Below are 22,304 nucleotides of genomic sequence, written 5' to 3'. Positions count from 1 at the left end.
CGAAACACCCCCCAAGGCTTCTCTTCCTCAGCAGACGCCCACCAGGACTCCCACTCACGGCGGGTTTCCCAAGCCCTGGGACTGCTGCGCTGCCCACAGCGCTCGCCGGCTTCTCCATCGTGTCCCCCCAGCCCCCCTTTAGGCTCTGTGGGTCCTACCTGCCAGCAGATGTCCCCAGGAGGAACAAACCCTTGTACCTGCTCTTGAGGACCTGAGTGGGCCCAGCTGCACATCGGTCCATGTTGCTGCCGGCTGTCCTCCTTGACAGGGCAGCACCTTGCGCTCTTGCAGGAGACTTTCTCCTCCTCATCTTGGGAGAAATGAAGCTCCCCTGCAAGCTCGTGTGTCCTCCTTCCACTGCAGGAGTGTTGCCTGCCCAGGGGAGGCCACTTGGGCGAGAGCCCCAAACTGATTGCCGGGAGGAGAACACCTGCCACGGGCACACAGCCACCAGGACACGGCGAGCTCCTTCCAGGCAGGAGGTTGTGGCCCACAGTGCCATGGTGCAGGGCGGCCAGGTTGACTTCACAGAGGCCTGGCCCCGCACGGTGTGAGGTCATGGCTGTGACATCACAGATGGAGCTACCAGGGGGCGGGGGGCAGGGAGAGACCCCGCCGCCCACTCGGCACTGTGTTTTGCACTTGTGACTAGACGGTGTTGAAAACACACCAACGGTGTAGCTGATGCTGAACAGTGCTTGCAGAGCGCCAAGGCTTCCTCTGTTTCTCTCCGTGTGTCCCTGAGCGAGAAGGCTGTGCGGGTGGGCAAGAGGCTGGGAGGGGACACAGCAGGGGCAGCCGACCCAAATTGACCACAGGGCTATTCCATGCCATGTAACGCCATGCTCCGCAATAAAGCCTGGGCCTTTGGGCTTTCCAAAGCAGCCATTGCCCGGGGACTGGCTGGGCATCGGTCTGCTGGGGTCAACCCACCACAGCCTGTTTAGAGAAGGGAGGGTGTTTGCTGTGTGTTTTGTAGTCTCTCGGGGGACCAGGAAGGTCCCTGCATGGGGGCACAGGGCGCTCCGAGGACACTGAGCATCTGGGATAGCAGCACAGGGTTAGGGAGGATCCCGAGCAGGGCCTCCCGCCTTCCCCCTGCCTGGGCAGGGCAAACCCTGCCGGCCAGGGGGGTCCCCATGGGGCAAGGAGGGGGCGCTGGCTCTGGGTGACAGTGGGCTGAGGCTGCATGGGGCTTTGGCTTGCTCAGCCCCTCTGGCTCCACATTGTCATGGGGAGCTCTGGCCACCAAAGTGGCCCCAGGCATGTGCCAAGGGGCTGCTGTGCACAGGTCCCTGCCAACCTCAGTCACTGTATGATTCTAAGGTTACAGCCATCCTCTTGCAGACAGCTGAGCAGATGCTTTTCTTCCAAGCATTTCTGACAGTCTTCCATGGGAAATGAAGCTTGCACCAACGTGGTCCCATTTCCCTGCCAACAGAGGACGGTGGCAGTGGAACTGTGGGGCAGCAGCCCACCAACCTCCCCCACCCTGTCCTGTGAATCAGCTTGACGACAATGTAATTGTGCACCTGAACTTGCCTATTCCCACATTGCATTCAAAGGCAAGTGAGGAAAGCAAGGTGGAAGGAGAGCAGAGGTGCCCAAGCTTTCCCTGCAAGGCTGCACCCACTGGAGTGAGAGGGACATTACACTGGTCTTCAGGCCTCCTGTTGCTATACTTAGCAGAGTAACGGGGGTGACGGTGGAACCGTCAGCTTGAGGCTTCAGAGTTGACATCAGTCTGCGATGAATGGGTGTAGGTCCATACCCTTGCTGTTGAAGATGTAGAGCTGAACTGGGCAAATCGCCTGTGACAAAGACAGATGTTTGTGTGTACAGCATTCAGGTGGGAGCTGGCTGGGTGTTGGAGTTTCGGGGTGGGGGAACGGTGGCTCTCAAAGAGCAGCAGAAGGCAGAAGCGGAGGGCTGTGCCTGGGAGTGCACAGGGGCATGGGGAGCTGAGCCAGGATGTCCCCCCTCCCCGGCGGTCAGACTGCTCAGGCCTCCTCACACATCTCAGACACTCGTCACGGGTCCCAGACATGGCTGCACCCCATGTGGGCCCCCACTAGTCCCCACAAACCTGCACCCATAGTGTCAGCTCTGGGGCCGGGTGGGATCTGTGTGTAGTGAGGATCTCGGGAGCTCCCTTAGCCCCAGAAGTGGGAGGTTGGAAAGGCCTCACTGGCGCTCCAGCGCCTCTCCCTCACGCTGAAGCTCACACCCCGCGCCTCCATGTCTCCGCTGACAGTGGGCAAATACTCACCAAGAGCAGCTAGGCTCATCAAGAAAAGGATCGTGAAGAGCCTCTGCTTTCTCAGGGTGATGATTGCCTTCCTGAAAAAGAAGGAGTCTTGGTGTTAGCAGTGCTCAAGGGCAGAGCCCTGCGCAGGGGGACTTTCTCTTACAATTGAGGAGCAGCAATTTATCGGGGAGCCAGGGGTTCTCCTGGTGGGGAGCACCTCCAGCCTCCCCCTGCTCGCCCTGACCCACCGGCACCCCCTGTCTCCGTGTCCACACCGGCCACGTGTTGTACTCACAGGGTGGAGATGCCTGTGCTGAGGCGTCTCTGGAGGGAAAGCACGGCCATTGCCAGGCTGTAAGCAATGCTGAAGACCAACCCTGGGCAAAGAAACCAGAGAAAAGCCTGAGGACTCTTCCTGAGGACGCCCGTCAGGGCGTGTGCCAGACCCCTGCGGGGAGGTGGGCGCTGGTCCTACGCACTCCCTCCCCGTGGGGCAGGGCCAGGGCCAGAGTTATGCCCTGGAGAGGAGGGGTGCTGGCTGCACCCTGGGAGCCGGGGATGGAGGGCCGGGCAGGATCCCCTCGCAGGCAGGGCACTGACGGCGTGGCTGGGGAAGGAGGGTGGCACAAGGCTTTGGCCTCTCGGCCTCCACCATACTGGGGTGCCCCGTGGTCGCTACAGTATCCCACAAAGACATGGACACGGTAGCCAGCTCCACATGGTCACGTAGCAGGGGTGGCCCCAGGCCTCTGTCGGGGCAGGATGACGCTGGTTCTGCAGGGCCGTAGGTCCCGGCCGAGCCAGGCAGGCTTGGTGCAAACATGGGGTGAAAGGCAGCGCTGAACTTACGCTCATTTTCTCAGGCAGGCTCAGGCAGAACTGAGCCTATTCTGCACTCATGGTGGGTTTCCCAGGCTCTGGGGCTGTTGCTTTGCCCAGCTTCCCCGTCCTGTGCATCCAGCCCCGAGGTGGCGGCTCACAGTGCCCTGGGGTGCTGAAGACCGAGCTGTGCAAGAGGACGTCTGGGACTTCCCTGAGCCAGTCACAGCCGGCTCCAGTCAGCTCGGCAAGGGACAGAACCGACCCCACCCACCACGTGCAGAGCACAGCCAATCAGAGAAGGGTGTTGTGGCTCTGAACCAATCAGAGGAGTCTGAACCAATCAGAGGGCTGACGAGAGGAGCGGACATGTCAGGGTGGGAGGGGAGAGGGGAAGAAAATGGCTGTCCTGGAGCCTGCTGTGGGGAGAGGTGTCCGAAGGGAGCTAGGGCTGTCTCTCCAAAGGGTTTTTGCTTGCATTTCCTTTCCTTCAAGACGAGGAGCAGTAGTTAATAGGTTGCTCGTGGGCAAGTCAATTAGATGGGGAGAAATTCCCTGAATCAGTAAGTTGGTTTGGGTTTGTCACAGACGCTGGTGTACAATAAGGCCAAACCCTAGACCCGACGATGGCCTGGGACTAGAGCAACTGCAGGGCCTGTGAAACTCCGGCAGGACCCTCGGTGCTGGAGTTTCATACCCCTCAGGGGTCCCAGCCATGGCCGCTGAGTCCCCAGAGCCAAGGTGCCCCCTAAATGGAATGGGCACGTGCTTTGGGGACCATGACCCCCAAACGCTGCCAGGCTCCAACGACTCTGTATCAGAAATAGTGTGGCTAGCAGGAGTAGGGAAGTGATCGTGCCCCTGTACGCGGCACTGGTGAGGCCGCACCTCGAATACTGTGTTCAGTTTTGGGCCCCTCACTACAAGAAGGACGTCGAGGTGTTAGAGCGTGTCCAGAGAAGGGCAACGAGGCTGGTGAGGGGTCTGGAGAACAAGTCTTCTGAGGAGCGTCTGCGGGAACTGGGGTTGTTTAGCCTGGAGAAAAGGAGGCTCAGGGGAGACCTTATTGCGCTCTACAACTACCTGAAAGGAGGTTGTAGCGAGGTGGGTGTCGGTCTCTTCTCCCAAGTAACTAGCGATAGGACGAGAGGAAATGGCCTCAAGTTGCGGCAGGGGAGGTTTAGATTGGACGTGAGGAGAAATTTCTTTACTGAAAGAGTGGTTAAACATTGGAAGAGGCTGCCCAGGGAAGTGGTTGAGTCACCATCCCTGGACGTATTTAAAAGACGTGTAGATGAGGTGCTTAGCGACGTGGTTTAGTGGGCATGGTGGTGTTGGGTCGACGGTTGGACTCGATGATCTTAGAGGTCTTTTCCAACCTTAATGATTCTATGATTCTATGACTCCTTCCTGGGGCGAGATGGGGGGACGGCCCTCGTGCCAAAGGATTTTGTCAAGGAACTTAGGCAAGGAAAGGCTACGGGAGCGTCGTCTCCTTTTGCTCGGTTAGGAAGCATCCCCGTGGTGGAGAGGAAGCGGAACGCCAGAGGAAGGCCTCAGCCTGCGAAAGGCAGAAGTTGGCAGCTTTGAGAGGGCCTCTGAAACGACATTGCTCTGCACCAGAATAACAGCCACATCCCTCTGGCCTGTGTCTCCATTTTCCTCTTTAATTCTTATTGGCGGAAGGTCTCCACACGCGTCTGGCCGATGGCATGCGTTCCCACGATCTTCCCATGCACCTGCACTCGAAAAATGCAGGTGTATCCTGGTTTTCCCCAGTTGCTCTGTATGACAAGTTTCAAAAACCAAAAGGCGCTGGGGATGCCATCCTGCAAAGAAACACGGCAAAAAGCAGCGTCACTCCTGGGGTGTAAAGAGTGAGAGCAGGCTCCGCGTGTCTTCCTCTGCCAGCCCGGCCCCTGCTCCGGGACCAGCTCCCGCCCTGGCTGGCGAGGCAGCTTCTCCCTCCTTCCCTTCTCCCACCCAGGCGGCAAAGGACCCCTGTGCCCCTGCAGAGCAATTGCCCGGCCTCAGAGAGCGTGGCGGGCAGCTGTGGAAACCTGAGGCTCGCTGGTGCCAGGGAAGCGGGGCCCGGGGAAAGTCCTGCTGCTGGGGCAAGGTGCTGAGCGTCCTCCCTGCCACAGCCTGCCCGGCGGGTGCAGCCAGGCAGCTCCAGGGACCCACACGGCTGTGGGGCCAGCGCGGCCTTTGTCCTGCTTTTGCCGCCCTGCCGGATGCCCCTCTCCCTCCTGATCCTGCCAGTGTTTCTCTCGGCCAGGGTCGGGCCCCTGCCCTGGCAGGGACCGTCCACACTCCTTCTGCAAGCGACTTGCTGGCAAACCGGCGTTTCTGCCCTGGCCTCTTGCCCACACGCACGCACTGTACCTGCAGAGGGAAGGTCTGGGTCGGCTCTTTCTGCACGGTGTAGGTGAATGTCCCCAGCAGAGTTTCGTCCTTGCCTTCCTCATCCAGTCCCTTGGAGACAAAGCACAGGGGAGCAGGTCAGGCTCGACCCGACCACGAGGAAACGCTCATGCCAGATCCGGGCCCGCGATCTGCACCCCACTCCTGCGGCTCCAGCGTGGTCTGGTGCAGGATGTGGTGGGGCTGAGTCTCCTCCTCGTGTGTTGCTCAGGGACCCGGAGGTGCTGGGCCAAAACGCACTGAGCAAGTCTTAGGAGGGGTGACACCACCTCGCCATGTCCCTTGAAATGTCCCCTCAGGGAACGGCAGTGCTTGGAAGCGCACGAATCTCGGCAGACGCGCAGAGAGCGGCAAGTCCCCGTTACAGCTTTTCCCCGCGGCCAGGTCCCAGCCCCCAGTGCCCGGCAGAGACTTACAGAGACAGTGAAATCTCGGGGGGCGCTACTGACAGTCCCCAGCGGAGAGGCTCTCTTTGAGGTGTGCTGTATGGTGACGGCCGTCGGTCGTATTTGTGCAGGCAGCCGGATTAGCACCTCGGTCCGAGACCCTTGGAAAGGCCAGCAGTATCCTGGGGAAGCAGCCGGCTGAAAGCAGAGGGCAAGAGCAATGAACGCGAGGGCGTGATGGGGCCCGCTGCGCTCCCGTGCAGCCAGCACCACAGGTGGCACCGCGCCTGCGGGCTGTGCTTGTGCTCGAAACGAATGGCGTGTTGGGAAGCGGGCAGAAGCGCCCGGCCGCCTTCCCAGCCTGGGAGAGAGGAAAACAGCCAGCCAGTGTGAAACATTCGATACCCTGCACCGGAGTCAGGGCTTTCAAGAAAACTCTCTTTTTGGCCAGCAGCTCTGCAGCCTCCCCCCAGCCTCCAGTGCCCCATCGGGAGAGGGACAATCAGAGCTGTGGCAGGGAAATGGGGTCCCGAAGGAGAAGCTCGTCCACCCAGCAGTGACCAGGGATGGTGGGCAGGAAGCTCCGCTCAGCTCAGCCCCCTTCTAAGGGCAACTGCTCTTTTCTAGGCAGCCAAGCCCTGTGTGAGACCCCAGGTGTCAGGCACCGGACCAGTGCCGTGGCCTTGAGCAATACCACTGGCCAGAGGGGAGACGCCCCAGGGCTTGCCGCCAACCTTGTTAGGGGCAAGAGAAGCAGCACTGACGGTTTCTGCTACTGTACCTGCACAAAGGTATCCCGAGGGGGTGAAGCACACAGGAACCAAAACACCCTGCAGAGCCATGCAGAGCTGCTGGACGATCTCTGCAGGTCGATGGCAGCCCCTGAAGGGAGAAGAGAGCAGCTGACTGCAAGAGGCCCCAGGCTCAGAGGACCTGGTGGCTGCGGGTGACTTCTAAGGCTGCCTGCCAGCCCCGCACGCAGCACCGCACCCTTGGAGGTGCCCCAGGAGAGGAGGGGATCCCTGTGCCCGGTGATGGCGTCTCTCTCCCAGCCGCACAGAGAGAAGGTCTGCGGGTGCTGGGAGACAGCAAGCCCCGACGTGAAGGGCTGCACACCCAAGCCGAGGCCCCGCTGCGTGGACAGCAAAGGACGACCCGGCCGCTCGCTTTCGTTCCCCAGGGAAGCTCCATGGAGTGGGAGAGGGCAGAAATGCTGTCAGGGGCTTGGCCGGTGCTCCAGCGAGGGTCCCAAAGGCGGGACTGCGGTGAGCCCAAGGGAGCCGCTTGGCCATAGTCGTGCTCTTGGGCCCTCTGGTTTTGTCCCATCTCCCTGTGCTTTGGAGAGCAGAGCCTGCAGCGCAGCCTCCTTTTGGGAGCGCCAAGCACAAGCCCAGCGCGACGAGCCCTGCCTGCCTGTGTCCATCCTTACCTGCGCCTTTCAGAGCCCAGTCAGACATCTCTGGGGTTGCAGACATTGCCTCTCTCATTTGCTGAACCTCCTGAGAAAGACACAACGGAACAGGGGAAACGACCACGTCAGACCTGGCCAGGAGAAGGGGCTTTACAGCGGAGAAGCTCAACCAGCAACCCCTGGCAAGGGACGGGTGTGTGGGCTGAGCAGGAAAAGCCCACCAACTGGCCCAGGAGGGGCCTTGTGCGGGGCCCTGCTCGTCCCAGCCCTCTTTCCCGAAGTGCAGGATCACCTTCTTCACAGTGCCGATCTCTGCAGCCAGGCGCGCCACCTCAACTCTCAGCTGTTGCATCTCTTGGGATTGTTCCTCCCACACAGCGAGCGTGTTCCTGCAGACACCGGGAAAGCAGATCTTGTCAGAGGGCTGCCCAGCCCCTCCTGGAGCCTCCAAGCTCGGCAGGAGCAGAGACAGAGGCGCTCGAGCCCCCTTTTCTCCCTAGCTTGCAAGTGCTTCCCTTCCCCTCCAGGTTTAGCAGAAGGCCCAGGCAGGAGCGAAAGGCACGAGCCCTGGGCGCTGTGCAAATGAGTGCAAATGGCATGGGCGCGCCTGCCACTACCCCACCAAACGTGCTGCAGGTCTGGAGAAAGGAGAGGGCTCTTACCGCAGGGACCTCAGCTCGGCTGCAGGCTGCCCCAGCAGCACCTGAAAGGGAAAGGCTCTCCGTTTGAGTCCCAGAGCTGCCTGGGCTTTCCAGAGCCAGCGGGCTCTAGGAAGGCACAGCAGAAGCTGCTGGTGCTCCTGTGGGTCACTGCCTGGAACCGGAGGACTGGGCGTTTACCCACCCACCGCCAGCAGTGCTCCTTTGCAGGACTTTCCTGTTCCACTGACCTGTGGCACATTCTTTGCCCACAGCATCCACACGAGCAGCGAGGTCCCGCAGCAGGCACCAGCTGTAATTCACATCACCGAGGGAGTTACTTGACTGGCATTTCTAGCACCCCTGTAGTCGTGCGGTCTCCTCCCACGCCAGCATGGCGAGAGGCTGGCTGAGGACATGGGGAAGGGGTGCAGAGAGAGGCTGCAGCTCCAAGCAGGGACTCCTTCCTTGGGCCTTGGGGCTCTGCACAGCCCTGGTTCCCGGGCAGGCTTGGCACCCCACAGCTACGCCCCATTTCATCTGCCTGCAGCGATCACCTTGTGACCTCCCAGACCCGCAAAGGTGGGAGGTTGGAAGGGCCTCACGGGCGCTCCAGCGCCTCTCCCTCACGCTGAAGCTCACACCCCGCGCCTCTGTGCCTCTGTGCCTCTGCTGACAGCAGGTGAATACTCACCGAGAGCAGCTAGGCTCATCAAGAAAAGGATCGTGAAGAGCCTCTGCTTTCTCAGGGTGATGATTGCCTTCCTGAAAAAGAAGGAGTCTTGGTGTTAGCAGTGCTCAAGGGCAGAGCCCTGCGCAGGGGGACTTTCTCTTACAATTGAGGAGCAGCAATTTATCGGGGAGCCAGGGGTTCTCCTGGTGGGGAGCACCTCCAGCCTCCCCCTGCTCGCCCTGACCCACCGGCACCCCCTGTCTCCATGTCCACACCGGCCACGTGTTGTACTCACAGGGTGGAGATGCCTGTGCTGAGGCGTCTCTGGAGGGAAAGCACGGCCATTGCCAGGCTGTAAGCAATGCTGAAGACCAACCCTGGGCAAAGAAACCAGAGAAAAGCCTGAGGACTCTTCCTGAGGACGCCGGTCAGGGCGTGTGCCAGACCCCTGCGGGGAGGTGGGCGCTGGTCCTACGCACTCCCTCCCCGTGGGGCAGGGCCAGGGCCAGAGTTATGCCCTGGAGAGGAGGGGTGCTGGCTGCACCCTGGGAGCCGGGGATGGAGGGCCGGGCAGGATCCCCTCGCAGGCAGGGCACTGACGGCGTGGCTGGGGAAGGAGTGTGGCACAAGGCTTTGGCCTCTCGGCCTCCACCATACTGGGGTGCCCCGTGGTCGCTACAGTATCCCACAAAGACATGGACACGGTAGCCAGCTCCACATGGTCACGTAGCAGGGGTGGCCCCAGGCCTCTGTCGGGGCAGGATGACGCTGGTTCTGCAGGGCCGTAGGTCCCGGCCGAGCCAGGCAGGCTTGGTGCAAACATGGGGTGAAAGGCAGCGCTGAACTTACGCTCATCTTCTGCAGCGCTGCAGCTGCAGCATGCTGGCCCTTTCCAGCTGGTGCCCTGGTCCTCCTGAGAGAGGGCGCACCTATGGGAGGAAAAAGACGGGGCACTGTTTTGCACCATCTCCATGCCACGCGAGCCAAGGCCCTAGCCAGAAGACGGGCTTTGGGAGGCCTCCCAGGAGACGTCCCCGCCGTGGTGAGACAGGGCAGAAGAAGCAGCAGAGCAGGGTGGCACAGCCGCTTCTTACCCCGACTGCCCCCCCGGCCCCCATAGCAGCAACCTGCCCCTGGGCAGGCGTCTCAGAGGCCTGGTGCTCTTTGGGGAGAGGGGAGCAGCTGCCCTCCTCCAAAGCCCCCACCTCTTCCCAGGGCCTCTGCAGCACGAGGGCCAGAGCCCCCTCCGAAACACCCCCCAAGGCTTCTCTCCCTCAGCAGACGCCCACCAGGACTCCCACTCACGGCGGGTTTCCCAAGCCCTGGGACTGCTGCGCTGCCCACAGCGCTCGCCGGCTTCTCCATCGTGTCCCCCCAGCCCCCCTTTAGGCTCTGTGGGTCCTACCTGCCAGCGGATGTCCCCAGGAGGAACAAACCCTTGTACCTGCTCTTGAGGACCTGAGTGGGCCCAGCTGCACATCGGTCCATGTTGCTGCCGGCTGTCCTCCTTGACAGGGCAGCACCTTGCGCTCTTGCAGGAGACTTTCTCCTCCTCATCTTGGGAGAAATGAAGCTCCCCTGCAAGCTCGTGTGTCCTCCTTCCACTGCAGGAGTGTTGCCTGCCCAGGGGAGGCCACTTGGGCGAGAGCCCCAAACTGATTGCCGGGAGGAGAACACCTGCCACGGGCACACAGCCACCAGGACACGGCGAGCTCCTTCCAGGCAGGAGGTTGTGGCCCACAGTGCCATGGTGCAGGGCGGCCAGGTTGACTTCACAGAGGCCTGGCCCCGCACGGTGTGAGGTCATGGCTGTGACATCACAGATGGAGCTACCAGGGGGCGGGGGGCAGGGAGAGACCCCGCCGCCCACTCGGCACTGTGTTTTGCACTTGTGACTAGACGGTGTTGAAAACACACCAACGGTGTAGCTGATGCTGAACAGTGCTTGCAGAGCGCCAAGGCTTCCTCTGTTTCTCTCCGTGTGTCCCTGAGCGAGAAGGCTGTGCGGGTGGGCAAGAGGCTGGGAGGGGACACAGCAGGGGCAGCCGACCCAAATTGACCACAGGGCTATTCCATGCCATGTAACGCCATGCTCCGCAATAAAGCCTGGGCCTTTGGGCTTTCCAAAGCAGCCATTGCCCGGGGACTGGCTGGGCATCGGTCTGCTGGGGTCAACCCACCACAGCCTGTTTAGAGAAGGGAGGGTGTTTGCTGTGTGTTTTGTAGTCTCTCGGGGGACCAGGAAGGTCCCTGCATGGGGGCACAGGGCGCTCCGAGGACACTGAGCATCTGGGATAGCAGCACAGGGTTAGGGAGGATCCCGAGCAGGGCCTCCCGCCTTCCCCCTGCCTGGGCAGGGCAAACCCTGCCGGCCAGGGGGGTCCCCATGGGGCAAGGAGGGGGCGCTGGCTCTGGGTGACAGTGGGCTGAGGCTGCATGGGGCTTTGGCTTGCTCAGCCCCTCTGGCTCCACATTGTCATGGGGAGCTCTGGCCACCAAAGTGGCCCCAGGCATGTGCCAAGGGGCTGCTGTGCACAGGTCCCTGCCAACCTCAGTCACTGTATGATTCTAAGGTTACAGCCATCCTCTTGCAGACAGCTGAGCAGATGCTTTTCTTCCAAGCATTTCTGACAGTCTTCCATGGGAAATGAAGCTTGCACCAACGTGGTCCCATTTCCCTGCCAACAGAGGACGGTGGCAGTGGAACTGTGGGGCAGCAGCCCACCAACCTCCCCCACCCTGTCCTGTGAATCAGCTTGACGACAATGTAATTGTGCACCTGAACTTGCCTATTCCCACATTGCATTCAAAGGCAAGTGAGGAAAGCAAGGTGGAAGGAGAGCAGAGGTGCCCAAGCTTTCCCTGCAAGGCTGCACCCACTGGAGTGAGAGGGACATTACACTGGTCTTCAGGCCTCCTGTTGCTATACTTAGCAGAGTAACGGGGGTGACGGTGGAACCGTCAGCTTGAGGCTTCAGAGTTGACATCAGACTGCGATGAATGGGTGTAGGTCCATACCCTTGCTGTTGAAGATGTAGAGCTGAACTGGGCAAATCGCCTGTGACAAAGACAGATGTTTGTGTGTACAGCATTCAGGTGGGAGCTGGCTGGGTGTTGGAGTTTCGGGGTGGGGGAACGGTGGCTCTCAAAGAGCAGCAGAAGGCAGAAGCGGAGGGCTGTGCCTGGGAGTGCACAGGGGCATGGGGAGCTGAGCCAGGATGTCCCCCCTCCCCGGCGGTCAGACTGCTCAGGCCTCCTCACACATCTCAGACACTCGTCACGGGTCCCAGACATGGCTGCACCCCATGTGGGCTCCCACTAGACCCCAGTCCCCAGAGCCAAGGTGCCCCCTAAATGGAATGGGCACGTGCTTTGGGGACCATGACCCCCAAACGCTGCCAGGCTCCAACGACTCTGTATCAGAAATAGTGTGGCTAGCAGGAGTAGGGAAGTGATCGTGCCCCTGTACGCGGCACTGGTGAGGCCGCACCTCGAATACTGTGTTCAGTTTTGGGCCCCTCACTACAAGAAGGACGTCGAGGTGTTAGAGCGTGTCCAGAGAAGGGCAACGAGGCTGGTGAGGGGTCTGGAGAACAAGTCTTCTGAGGAGCGTCTGCGGGAACTGGGGTTGTTTAGCCTGGAGAAAAGGAGGCTCAGGGGAGACCTTATTGCGCTCTACAACTACCTGAAAGGAGGTTGTAGCGAGGTGGGTGTCGGTCTCTTCTCCCAAGTAACTAGCGATAGGACGAGAGGAAATGGCCTCAAGTTGCGGCAGGGGAGGTTTAGATTGGACGTGAGGAGAAATTTCTTTACTGAAAGAGTGGTTAAACATTGGAAGAGGCTGCCCAGGGAAGTGGTTGAGTCACCATCCCTGGACGTATTTAAAAGACGTGTAGATGAGGTGCTTAGCGACGTGGTTTAGTGGGCATGGTGGTGTTGGGTCGACGGTTGGACTCGATGATCTTAGAGGTCTTTTCCAACCTTAATGATTCTATGATTCTATGACTCCTTCCTGGGGCGAGATGGGGGGACGGCCCTCGTGCCAAAGGATTTTGTCAAGGAACTTAGGCAAGGAAAGGCTACGGGAGCGTCGTCTCCTTTTGCTCGGTTAGGAAGCATCCCCGTGGTGGAGAGGAAGCGGAACGCCAGAGGAAGGCCTCAGCCTGCGAAAGGCAGAAGTTGGCAGCTTTGAGAGGGCCTCTGAAACGACATTGCTCTGCACCAGAATAACAGCCACATCCCTCTGGCCTGTGTCTCCATTTTCCTCTTTAATTCTTATTGGCGGAAGGTCTCCACACGCGTCTGGCCGATGGCATGCGTTCCCACGATCTTCCCATGCACCTGCACTCGAAAAATGCAGGTGTATCCTGGTTTTCCCCAGTTGCTCTGTATGACAAGTTTCAAAAACCAAAAGGCGCTGGGGATGCCATCCTGCAAAGAAACACGGCAAAAAGCAGCGTCACTCCTGGGGTGTAAAGAGTGAGAGCAGGCTCCGCGTGTCTTCCTCTGCCAGCCCGGCCCCTGCTCCGGGACCAGCTCCCGCCCTGGCTGGCGAGGCAGCTTCTCCCTCCTTCCCTTCTCCCACCCAGGCGGCAAAGGACCCCTGTGCCCCTGCAGAGCAATTGCCCGGCCTCAGAGAGCGTGGCGGGCAGCTGTGGAAACCTGAGGCTCGCTGGTGCCAGGGAAGCGGGGCCCGGGGAAAGTCCTGCTGCTGGGGCAAGGCGCTGAGCGTCCTCCCTGCCACAGCCTGCCCGGCGGGTGCAGCCAGGCAGCTCCAGGGACCCACACGGCTGTGGGGCCAGCGCGGCCTTTGTCCTGCTTTTGCCGCCCTGCCGGATGCCCCTCTCCCTCCTGATCCTGCCAGTGTTTCTCTCGGCCAGGGTCGGGCCCCTGCCCTGGCAGGGACCGTCCACACTCCTTCTGCAAGCGACTTGCTGGCAAACCAGCGTTTCTGCCCTGGCCTCTTGCCCACACGCACGCACTGTACCTGCAGAGGGAAGGTCTGGGTCGGCTCTTTCTGCACGGTGTAGGTGAATGTCCCCAGCAGAGTTTCGTCCTTGCCTTCCTCATCCAGTCCCTTGGAGACAAAGCACAGGGGAGCAGGTCAGGCTCGACCCGACCACGAGGAAACGCTCATGCCAGATCCGGGCCCGCGATCTGCACCCCACTCCTGCGGCTCCAGCGTGGTCTGGTGCAGGATGTGGTGGGGCTGAGTCTCCTCCTCGTGTGTTGCTCAGGGACCCGGAGGTGCTGGGCCAAAACGCACTGAGCAAGTCTTAGGAGGGGTGACACCACCTCGCCATGTCCCTTGAAATGTCCCCTCAGGGAACAGCAGTGCTTGGAAGCGCACGAATCTCGGCAGACGCGCAGAGAGCGGCAAGTCCCCGTTACAGCTTTTCCCCGCGGCCAGGTCCCAGCCCCCAGTGCCCGGCAGAGACTTACAGAGACAGTGAAATCTCGGGGGGCGCTACTGACAGTCCCCAGCGGAGAGGCTCTCTTTGAGGTGTGCTGTATGGTGACGGCCGTCGGTCGTATTTGTGCAGGCAGCCGGATTAGCACCTCGGTCCGAGACCCTTGGAAAGGCCAGCAGTATCCTGGGGAAGCAGCCGGCTGAAAGCAGAGGGCAAGAGCAATGAACGCGAGGGCGTGATGGGGCCCGCTGCGCTCCCGTGCAGCCAGCACCACAGGTGGCACCGCGCCTGCGGGCTGTGCTTGTGCTCGAAACGAATGGCGTGTTGGGAAGCGGGCAGAAGCGCCCGGCCGCCTTCCCAGCCTGGGAGAGAGGAAAACAGCCAGCCAGTGTGAAACATTCGATACCCTGCACCGGAGTCAGGGCTTTCAAGAAAACTCTCTTTTTGGCCAGCAGCTCTGCAGCCTCCCCCCAGCCTCCAGTGCCCCATCGGGAGAGGGACAATCAGAGCTGTGGCAGGGAAATGGGGTCCCGAAGGAGAAGCTCGTCCACCCAGCAGTGACCAGGGATGGTGGGCAGGAAGCTCCGCTCAGCTCAGCCCCCTTCTAAGGGCAACTGCTCTTTTCTAGGCAGCCAAGCCCTGTGTGAGACCCCAGGTGTCAGGCACCGGACCAGTGCCGTGGCCTTGAGCAATACCACTGGCCAGAGGGGAGACGCCCCAGGGCTTGCCGCCAACCTTGTTAGGGGCAAGAGAAGCAGCACTGACGGTTTCTGCTACTGTACCTGCACAAAGGTATCCCGAGGGGGTGAAGCACACAGGAACCAAAACACCCTGCAGAGCCATGCAGAGCTGCTGGACGATCTCTGCAGGTCGATGGCAGCCCCTGAAGGGAGAAGAGAGCAGCTGACTGCAAGAGGCCCCAGGCTCAGAGGACCTGGTGGCTGCGGGTGACTTCTAAGGCTGCCTGCCAGCCCCGCACGCAGCACCGCACCCTTGGAGGTGCCCCAGGAGAGGAGGGGATCCCTGTGCCCGGTGATGGCGTCTCTCTCCCAGCCGCACAGAGAGAAGGTCTGCGGGTGCTGGGAGACAGCAAGCCCCGACGTGAAGGGCTGCACACCCAAGCCGAGGCCCCGCTGCGTGGACAGCAAAGGACGACCCGGCCGCTCGCTTTCGTTCCCCAGGGAAGCTCCATGGAGTGGGAGAGGGCAGAAATGCTGTCAGGGGCTTGGCCGGTGCTCCAGCGAGGGTCCCAAAGGCGGGACTGCGGTGAGCCCAAGGGAGCCGCTTGGCCATAGTCGTGCTCTTGGGCCCTCTGGTTTTGTCCCATCTCCCTGTGCTTTGGAGAGCAGAGCCTGCAGCGCAGCCTCCTTTTGGGAGCGCCAAGCACAAGCCCAGCGCGACGAGCCCTGCCTGCCTGTGTCCATCCTTACCTGCGCCTTTCAGAGCCCAGTCAGACATCTCTGGGGTTGCAGACATTGCCTCTCTCATTTGCTGAACCTCCTGAGAAAGACACAACGGAACAGGGGAAACGACCACGTCAGACCTGGCCAGGAGAAGGGGCTTTACAGCGGAGAAGCTCAACCAGCAACCCCTGGCAAGGGACGGGTGTGTGGGCTGAGCAGGAAAAGCCCACCAACTGGCCCAGGAGGGGCCTTGTGCGGGGCCCTGCTCGTCCCAGCCCTCTTTCCCGAAGTGCAGGATCACCTTCTTCACAGTGCCGATCTCTGCAGCCAGGCGCGCCACCTCAACTCTCAGCTGTTGCATCTCTTGGGATTGTTCCTCCCACACAGCGAGCGTGTTCCTGCAGACACCGGGAAAGCAGATCTTGTCAGAGGGCTGCCCAGCCCCTCCTGGAGCCTCCAAGCTCGGCAGGAGCAGAGACAGAGGCGCTCGAGCCCCCTTTTCTCCCTAGCTTGCAAGTGCTTCCCTTCCCCTCCAGGTTTAGCAGAAGGCCCAGGCAGGAGCGAAAGGCACGAGCCCTGGGCGCTGTGCAAATGAGTGCAAATGGCATGGGCGCGCCTGCCACTACCCCACCAAACGTGCTGCAGGTCTGGAGAAAGGAGAGGGCTCTTACCGCAGGGACCTCAGCTCGGCTGCAGGCTGCCCCAGCAGCACCTGAAAGGGAAAGGCTCTCCGTTTGAGTCCCAGAGCTGCCTGGGCTTTCCAGAGCCAGCGGGCTCTAGGAAGGCACAGCAGAAGCTGCTGGTGCTCCTGTGGGTCACTGCCTGGAACCGGAGGACTGGGCGTTTACCCACCCACCGCCAGCAGTGCTCCTTTGCAGGACTTTCCTGTTCCACTGACCTGTGGCACATTCTTTGCCCACAGCATCCACACGAGCAGCGAGGTCCCGCAGCAGGCACCAGCTGTAATTCACATCACCGAGGGAGTTACTTGACTGGCATTTCTAGCACCCCTGTAGTCGTGCGGTCTCCTCCCACGCCAGCATGGCGAGAGGCTGGCTGAGGACATGGGGAAGGGGTGCAGAGAGAGGCTGCAGCTCCAAGCAGGGACTCCTTCCTTGGGCCTTGGGGCTCTGCACAGCCCTGGTTCCCGGGCAGGCTTGGCACCCCACAGCTACGCCCCATTTCATCTGCCTGCAGCGATCACCTTGTGACCTCCCAGACCCGCAAAGGTGGGAGGTTGGAAGGGCCTCACGGGCGCTCCAGCGCCTCTCCCTCACGCTGAAGCTCACACCCCGCGCCTCTGTGCCTCTGTGCCTCTGCTGACAGCAGGTGAATACTCACCGAGAGCAGCTAGGCTCATCAAGAAAAGGATCGTGAAGAGCCTCTGCTTTCTCAGGGTGATGATTGCCTTCCTGAAAAAGAAGGAGTCTTGGTGTTAGCAGTGCTCAAGGGCAGAGCCCTGCGCAGGGGGACTTTCTCTTACAATTGAGGAGCAGCAATTTATCGGGGAGCCAGGGGTTCTCCTGGTGGGGAGCACCTCCAGCCTCCCCCTGCTCGCCCTGACCCACCGGCACCCCCTGTCTCCATGTCCACACCGGCCACGTGTTGTACTCACAGGGTGGAGATGCCTGTGCTGAGGCGTCTCTGGAGGGAAAGCACGGCCATTGCCAGGCTGTAAGCAATGCTGAAGACCAACCCTGGGCAAAGAAACCAGAGAAAAGCCTGAGGACTCTTCCTGAGGACGCCGGTCAGGGCGTGTGCCAGACCCCTGCGGGGAGGTGGGCGCTGGTCCTACGCACTCCCTCCCCGTGGGGCAGGGCCAGGGCCAGAGTTATGCCCTGGAGAGGAGGGGTGCTGGCTGCACCCTGGGAGCCGGGGATGGAGGGCCGGGCAGGATCCCCTCGCAGGCAGGGCACTGACGGCGTGGCTGGGGAAGGAGTGTGGCACAAGGCTTTGGCCTCTCGGCCTCCACCATACTGGGGTGCCCCGTGGTCGCTACAGTATCCCACAAAGACATGGACACGGTAGCCAGCTCCACATGGTCACGTAGCAGGGGTGGCCCCAGGCCTCTGTCGGGGCAGGATGACGCTGGTTCTGCAGGGCCGTAGGTCCCGGCCGAGCCAGGCAGGCTTGGTGCAAACATGGGGTGAAAGGCAGCGCTGAACTTACGCTCATCTTCTGCAGCGCTGCAGCTGCAGCATGCTGGCCCTTTCCAGCTGGTGCCCTGGTCCTCCTGAGAGAGGGCGCACCTATGGGAGGAAAAAGACGGGGCACTGTTTTGCACCATCTCCATGCCACGTGAGCCAAGGCCCTAGCCAGAAGACGGGCTTTGGGAGGCCTCCCAGGAGACGTCCCCGCCGTGGTGAGACAGGGCAGAAGAAGCAGCAGAGCAGGGTGGCACAGCCGCTTCTTACCCCGACTGCCCCCCCGGCCCCCATAGCAGCAACCTGCCCCTGGGCAGGCGTCTCAGAGGCCTGGTGCTCTTTGGGGAGAGGGGAGCAGCTGCCCTCCTCCAAAGCCCCCACCTCTTCCCAGGGCCTCTGCAGCACGAGGGCCAGAGCCCCCTCCGAAACACCCCCCAAGGCTTCTCTCCCTCAGCAGACGCCCACCAGGACTCCCACTCACGGCGGGTTTCCCAAGCCCTGGGACTGCTGCGCTGCCCACAGCGCTCGCCGGCTTCTCCATCGTGTCCCCCCAGCCCCCCTTTAGGCTCTGTGGGTCCTACCTGCCAGCGGATGTCCCCAGGAGGAACAAACCCTTGTACCTGCTCTTGAGGACCTGAGTGGGCCCAGCTGCACATCGGTCCATGTTGCTGCCGGCTGTCCTCCTTGACAGGGCAGCACCTTGCGCTCTTGCAGGAGACTTTCTCCTCCTCATCTTGGGAGAAATGAAGCTCCCCTGCAAGCTCGTGTGTCCTCCTTCCACTGCAGGAGTGTTGCCTGCCCAGGGGAGGCCACTTGGGCGAGAGCCCCAAACTGATTGCCGGGAGGAGAACACCTGCCACGGGCACACAGCCACCAGGACACGGCGAGCTCCTTCCAGGCAGGAGGTTGTGGCCCACAGTGCCATGGTGCAGGGCGGCCAGGTTGACTTCACAGAGGCCTGGCCCCGCACGGTGTGAGGTCATGGCTGTGACATCACAGATGGAGCTACCAGGGGGCGGGGGGCAGGGAGAGACCCCGCCGCCCACTCGGCACTGTGTTTTGCACTTGTGACTAGACGGTGTTGAAAACACACCAACGGTGTAGCTGATGCTGAACAGTGCTTGCAGAGCGCCAAGGCTTCCTCTGTTTCTCTCCGTGTGTCCCTGAGCGAGAAGGCTGTGCGGGTGGGCAAGAGGCTGGGAGGGGACACAGCAGGGGCAGCCGACCCAAATTGACCACAGGGCTATTCCATGCCATGTAACGCCATGCTCCGCAATAAAGCCTGGGCCTTTGGGCTTTCCAAAGCAGCCATTGCCCGGGGACTGGCTGGGCATCGGTCTGCTGGGGTCAACCCACCACAGCCTGTTTAGAGAAGGGAGGGTGTTTGCTGTGTGTTTTGTAGTCTCTCGGGGGACCAGGAAGGTCCCTGCATGGGGGCACAGGGCGCTCCGAGGACACTGAGCATCTGGGATAGCAGCACAGGGTTAGGGAGGATCCCGAGCAGGGCCTCCCGCCTTCCCCCTGCCTGGGCAGGGCAAACCCTGCCGGCCAGGGGGGTCCCCATGGGGCAAGGAGGGGGCGCTGGCTCTGGGTGACAGTGGGCTGAGGCTGCATGGGGCTTTGGCTTGCTCAGCCCCTCTGGCTCCACATTGTCATGGGGAGCTCTGGCCACCAAAGTGGCCCCAGGCATGTGCCAAGGGGCTGCTGTGCACAGGTCCCTGCCAACCTCAGTCACTGTATGATTCTAAGGTTACAGCCATCCTCTTGCAGACAGCTGAGCAGATGCTTTTCTTCCAAGCATTTCTGACAGTCTTCCATGGGAAATGAAGCTTGCACCAACGTGGTCCCATTTCCCTGCCAACAGAGGACGGTGGCAGTGGAACTGTGGGGCAGCAGCCCACCAACCTCCCCCACCCTGTCCTGTGAATCAGCTTGACGACAATGTAATTGTGCACCTGAACTTGCCTATTCCCACATTGCATTCAAAGGCAAGTGAGGAAAGCAAGGTGGAAGGAGAGCAGAGGTGCCCAAGCTTTCCCTGCAAGGCTGCACCCACTGGAGTGAGAGGGACATTACACTGGTCTTCAGGCCTCCTGTTGCTATACTTAGCAGAGTAACGGGGGTGACGGTGGAACCGTCAGCTTGAGGCTTCAGAGTTGACATCAGACTGCGATGAATGGGTGTAGGTCCATACCCTTGCTGTTGAAGATGTAGAGCTGAACTGGGCAAATCGCCTGTGACAAAGACAGATGTTTGTGTGTACAGCATTCAGGTGGGAGCTGGCTGGGTGTTGGAGTTTCGGGGTGGGGGAACGGTGGCTCTCAAAGAGCAGCAGAAGGCAGAAGCGGAGGGCTGTGCCTGGGAGTGCACAGGGGCATGGGGAGCTGAGCCAGGATGTCCCCCCTCCCCGGCGGTCACACTGCTCAGGCCTCCTCACACATCTCAGACACTCGTCACGGGTCCCAGACATGGCTGCACCCCATGTGGGCTCCCACTAGACCCCAGTCCCCAGAGCCAAGGTGCCCCCTAAATGGAATGGGCACGTGCTTTGGGGACCATGACCCCCAAACGCTGCCAGGCTCCAACGACTCTGTATCAGAAATAGTGTGGCTAGCAGGAGTAGGGAAGTGATCGTGCCCCTGTACGCGGCACTGGTGAGGCCGCACCTCGAATACTGTGTTCAGTTTTGGGCCCCTCACTACAAGAAGGACGTCGAGGTGTTAGAGCGTGTCCAGAGAAGGGCAACGAGGCTGGTGAGGGGTCTGGAGAACAAGTCTTCTGAGGAGCGTCTGCGGGAACTGGGGTTGTTTAGCCTGGAGAAAAGGAGGCTCAGGGGAGACCTTATTGCGCTCTACAACTACCTGAAAGGAGGTTGTAGCGAGGTGGGTGTCGGTCTCTTCTCCCAAGTAACTAGCGATAGGACGAGAGGAAATGGCCTCAAGTTGCGGCAGGGGAGGTTTAGATTGGACGTGAGGAGAAATTTCTTTACTGAAAGAGTGGTTAAACATTGGAAGAGGCTGCCCAGGGAAGTGGTTGAGTCACCATCCCTGGACGTATTTAAAAGACGTGTAGATGAGGTGCTTAGCGACGTGGTTTAGTGGGCATGGTGGTGTTGGGTCGACGGTTGGACTCGATGATCTTAGAGGTCTTTTCCAACCTTAATGATTCTATGATTCTATGACTCCTTCCTGGGGCGAGATGGGGGGACGGCCCTCGTGCCAAAGGATTTTGTCAAGGAACTTAGGCAAGGAAAGGCTACGGGAGCGTCGTCTCCTTTTGCTCGGTTAGGAAGCATCCCCGTGGTGGAGAGGAAGCGGAACGCCAGAGGAAGGCCTCAGCCTGCGAAAGGCAGAAGTTGGCAGCTTTGAGAGGGCCTCTGAAACGACATTGCTCTGCACCAGAATAACAGCCACATCCCTCTGGCCTGTGTCTCCATTTTCCTCTTTAATTCTTATTGGCGGAAGGTCTCCACACGCGTCTGGCCGATGGCATGCGTTCCCACGATCTTCCCATGCACCTGCACTCGAAAAATGCAGGTGTATCCTGGTTTTCCCCAGTTGCTCTGTATGACAAGTTTCAAAAACCAAAAGGCGCTGGGGATGCCATCCTGCAAAGAAACACGGCAAAAAGCAGCGTCACTCCTGGGGTGTAAAGAGTGAGAGCAGGCTCCGCGTGTCTTCCTCTGCCAGCCCGGCCCCTGCTCCGGGACCAGCTCCCGCCCTGGCTGGCGAGGCAGCTTCTCCCTCCTTCCCTTCTCCCACCCAGGCGGCAAAGGACCCCTGTGCCCCTGCAGAGCAATTGCCCGGCCTCAGAGAGCGTGGCGGGCAGCTGTGGAAACCTGAGGCTCGCTGGTGCCAGGGAAGCGGGGCCCGGGGAAAGTCCTGCTGCTGGGGCAAGGCGCTGAGCGTCCTCCCTGCCACAGCCTGCCCGGCGGGTGCAGCCAGGCAGCTCCAGGGACCCACACGGCTGTGGGGCCAGCGCGGCCTTTGTCCTGCTTTTGCCGCCCTGCCGGATGCCCCTCTCCCTCCTGATCCTGCCAGTGTTTCTCTCGGCCAGGGTCGGGCCCCTGCCCTGGCAGGGACCGTCCACACTCCTTCTGCAAGCGACTTGCTGGCAAACCGGCGTTTCTGCCCTGGCCTCTTGCCCACACGCACGCACTGTACCTGCAGAGGGAAGGTCTGGGTCGGCTCTTTCTGCACGGTGTAGGTGAATGTCCCCAGCAGAGTTTCGTCCTTGCCTTCCTCATCCAGTCCCTTGGAGACAAAGCACAGGGGAGCAGGTCAGGCTCGACCCGACCACGAGGAAACGCTCATGCCAGATCCGGGCCCGCGATCTGCACCCCACTCCTGCGGCTCCAGCGTGGTCTGGTGCAGGATGTGGTGGGGCTGAGTCTCCTCCTCGTGTGTTGCTCAGGGACCCGGAGGTGCTGGGCCAAAACGCACTGAGCAAGTCTTAGGAGGGGTGACACCACCTCGCCATGTCCCTTGAAATGTCCCCTCAGGGAACGGCAGTGCTTGGAAGCGCACGAATCTCGGCAGACGCGCAGAGAGCGGCAAGTCCCCGTTACAGCTTTTCCCCGCGGCCAGGTCCCAGCCCCCAGTGCCCGGCAGAGACTTACAGAGACAGTGAAATCTCGGGGGGCGCTACTGACAGTCCCCAGCGGAGAGGCTCTCTTTGAGGTGTGCTGTATGGTGACGGCCGTCGGTCGTATTTGTGCAGGCAGCCGGATTAGCACCTCGGTCCGAGA

General features: G+C 60.9%; 3 long non-coding RNA genes across 3 annotated transcripts; all 3 read right to left on the bottom strand.

Annotated features, from left to right (window-relative positions):
• Nucleotides 1–4,669: 4,669 nt before the first annotated feature.
• Nucleotides 4,670–6,036, bottom strand: LOC143173031 (uncharacterized). Its single transcript, XR_012997446.1, has 3 exons — nucleotides 5,908–6,036; nucleotides 5,453–5,542; nucleotides 4,670–4,896 (listed from the first exon to the last, which is right to left on the bottom strand). It is a non-coding gene; the product is annotated as an uncharacterized LOC143173031 (long non-coding RNA).
• Nucleotides 6,037–12,803: 6,767 nt separating this feature from the next.
• Nucleotides 12,804–14,170, bottom strand: LOC143173033 (uncharacterized). Its single transcript, XR_012997448.1, has 3 exons — nucleotides 14,042–14,170; nucleotides 13,587–13,676; nucleotides 12,804–13,030 (listed from the first exon to the last, which is right to left on the bottom strand). It is a non-coding gene; the product is annotated as an uncharacterized LOC143173033 (long non-coding RNA).
• A 6,767-nt stretch (nucleotides 14,171–20,937) lies between these two features.
• Nucleotides 20,938–22,304, bottom strand: LOC143173032 (uncharacterized). The gene is made up of 3 exons (XR_012997447.1): nucleotides 22,176–22,304; nucleotides 21,721–21,810; nucleotides 20,938–21,164 (listed from the first exon to the last, which is right to left on the bottom strand). It is a non-coding gene; the product is annotated as an uncharacterized LOC143173032 (long non-coding RNA).

Source organism: Aptenodytes patagonicus, chromosome Z (genome assembly GCF_965638725.1).
Source record: "Aptenodytes patagonicus chromosome Z, bAptPat1.pri.cur, whole genome shotgun sequence".
Taxonomy (NCBI): domain Eukaryota; kingdom Metazoa; phylum Chordata; class Aves; order Sphenisciformes; family Spheniscidae; genus Aptenodytes; species Aptenodytes patagonicus.
Note: the sequence above shows the minus strand (reverse complement) of the source record. Positions and strands in the feature narration are given on the sequence as shown.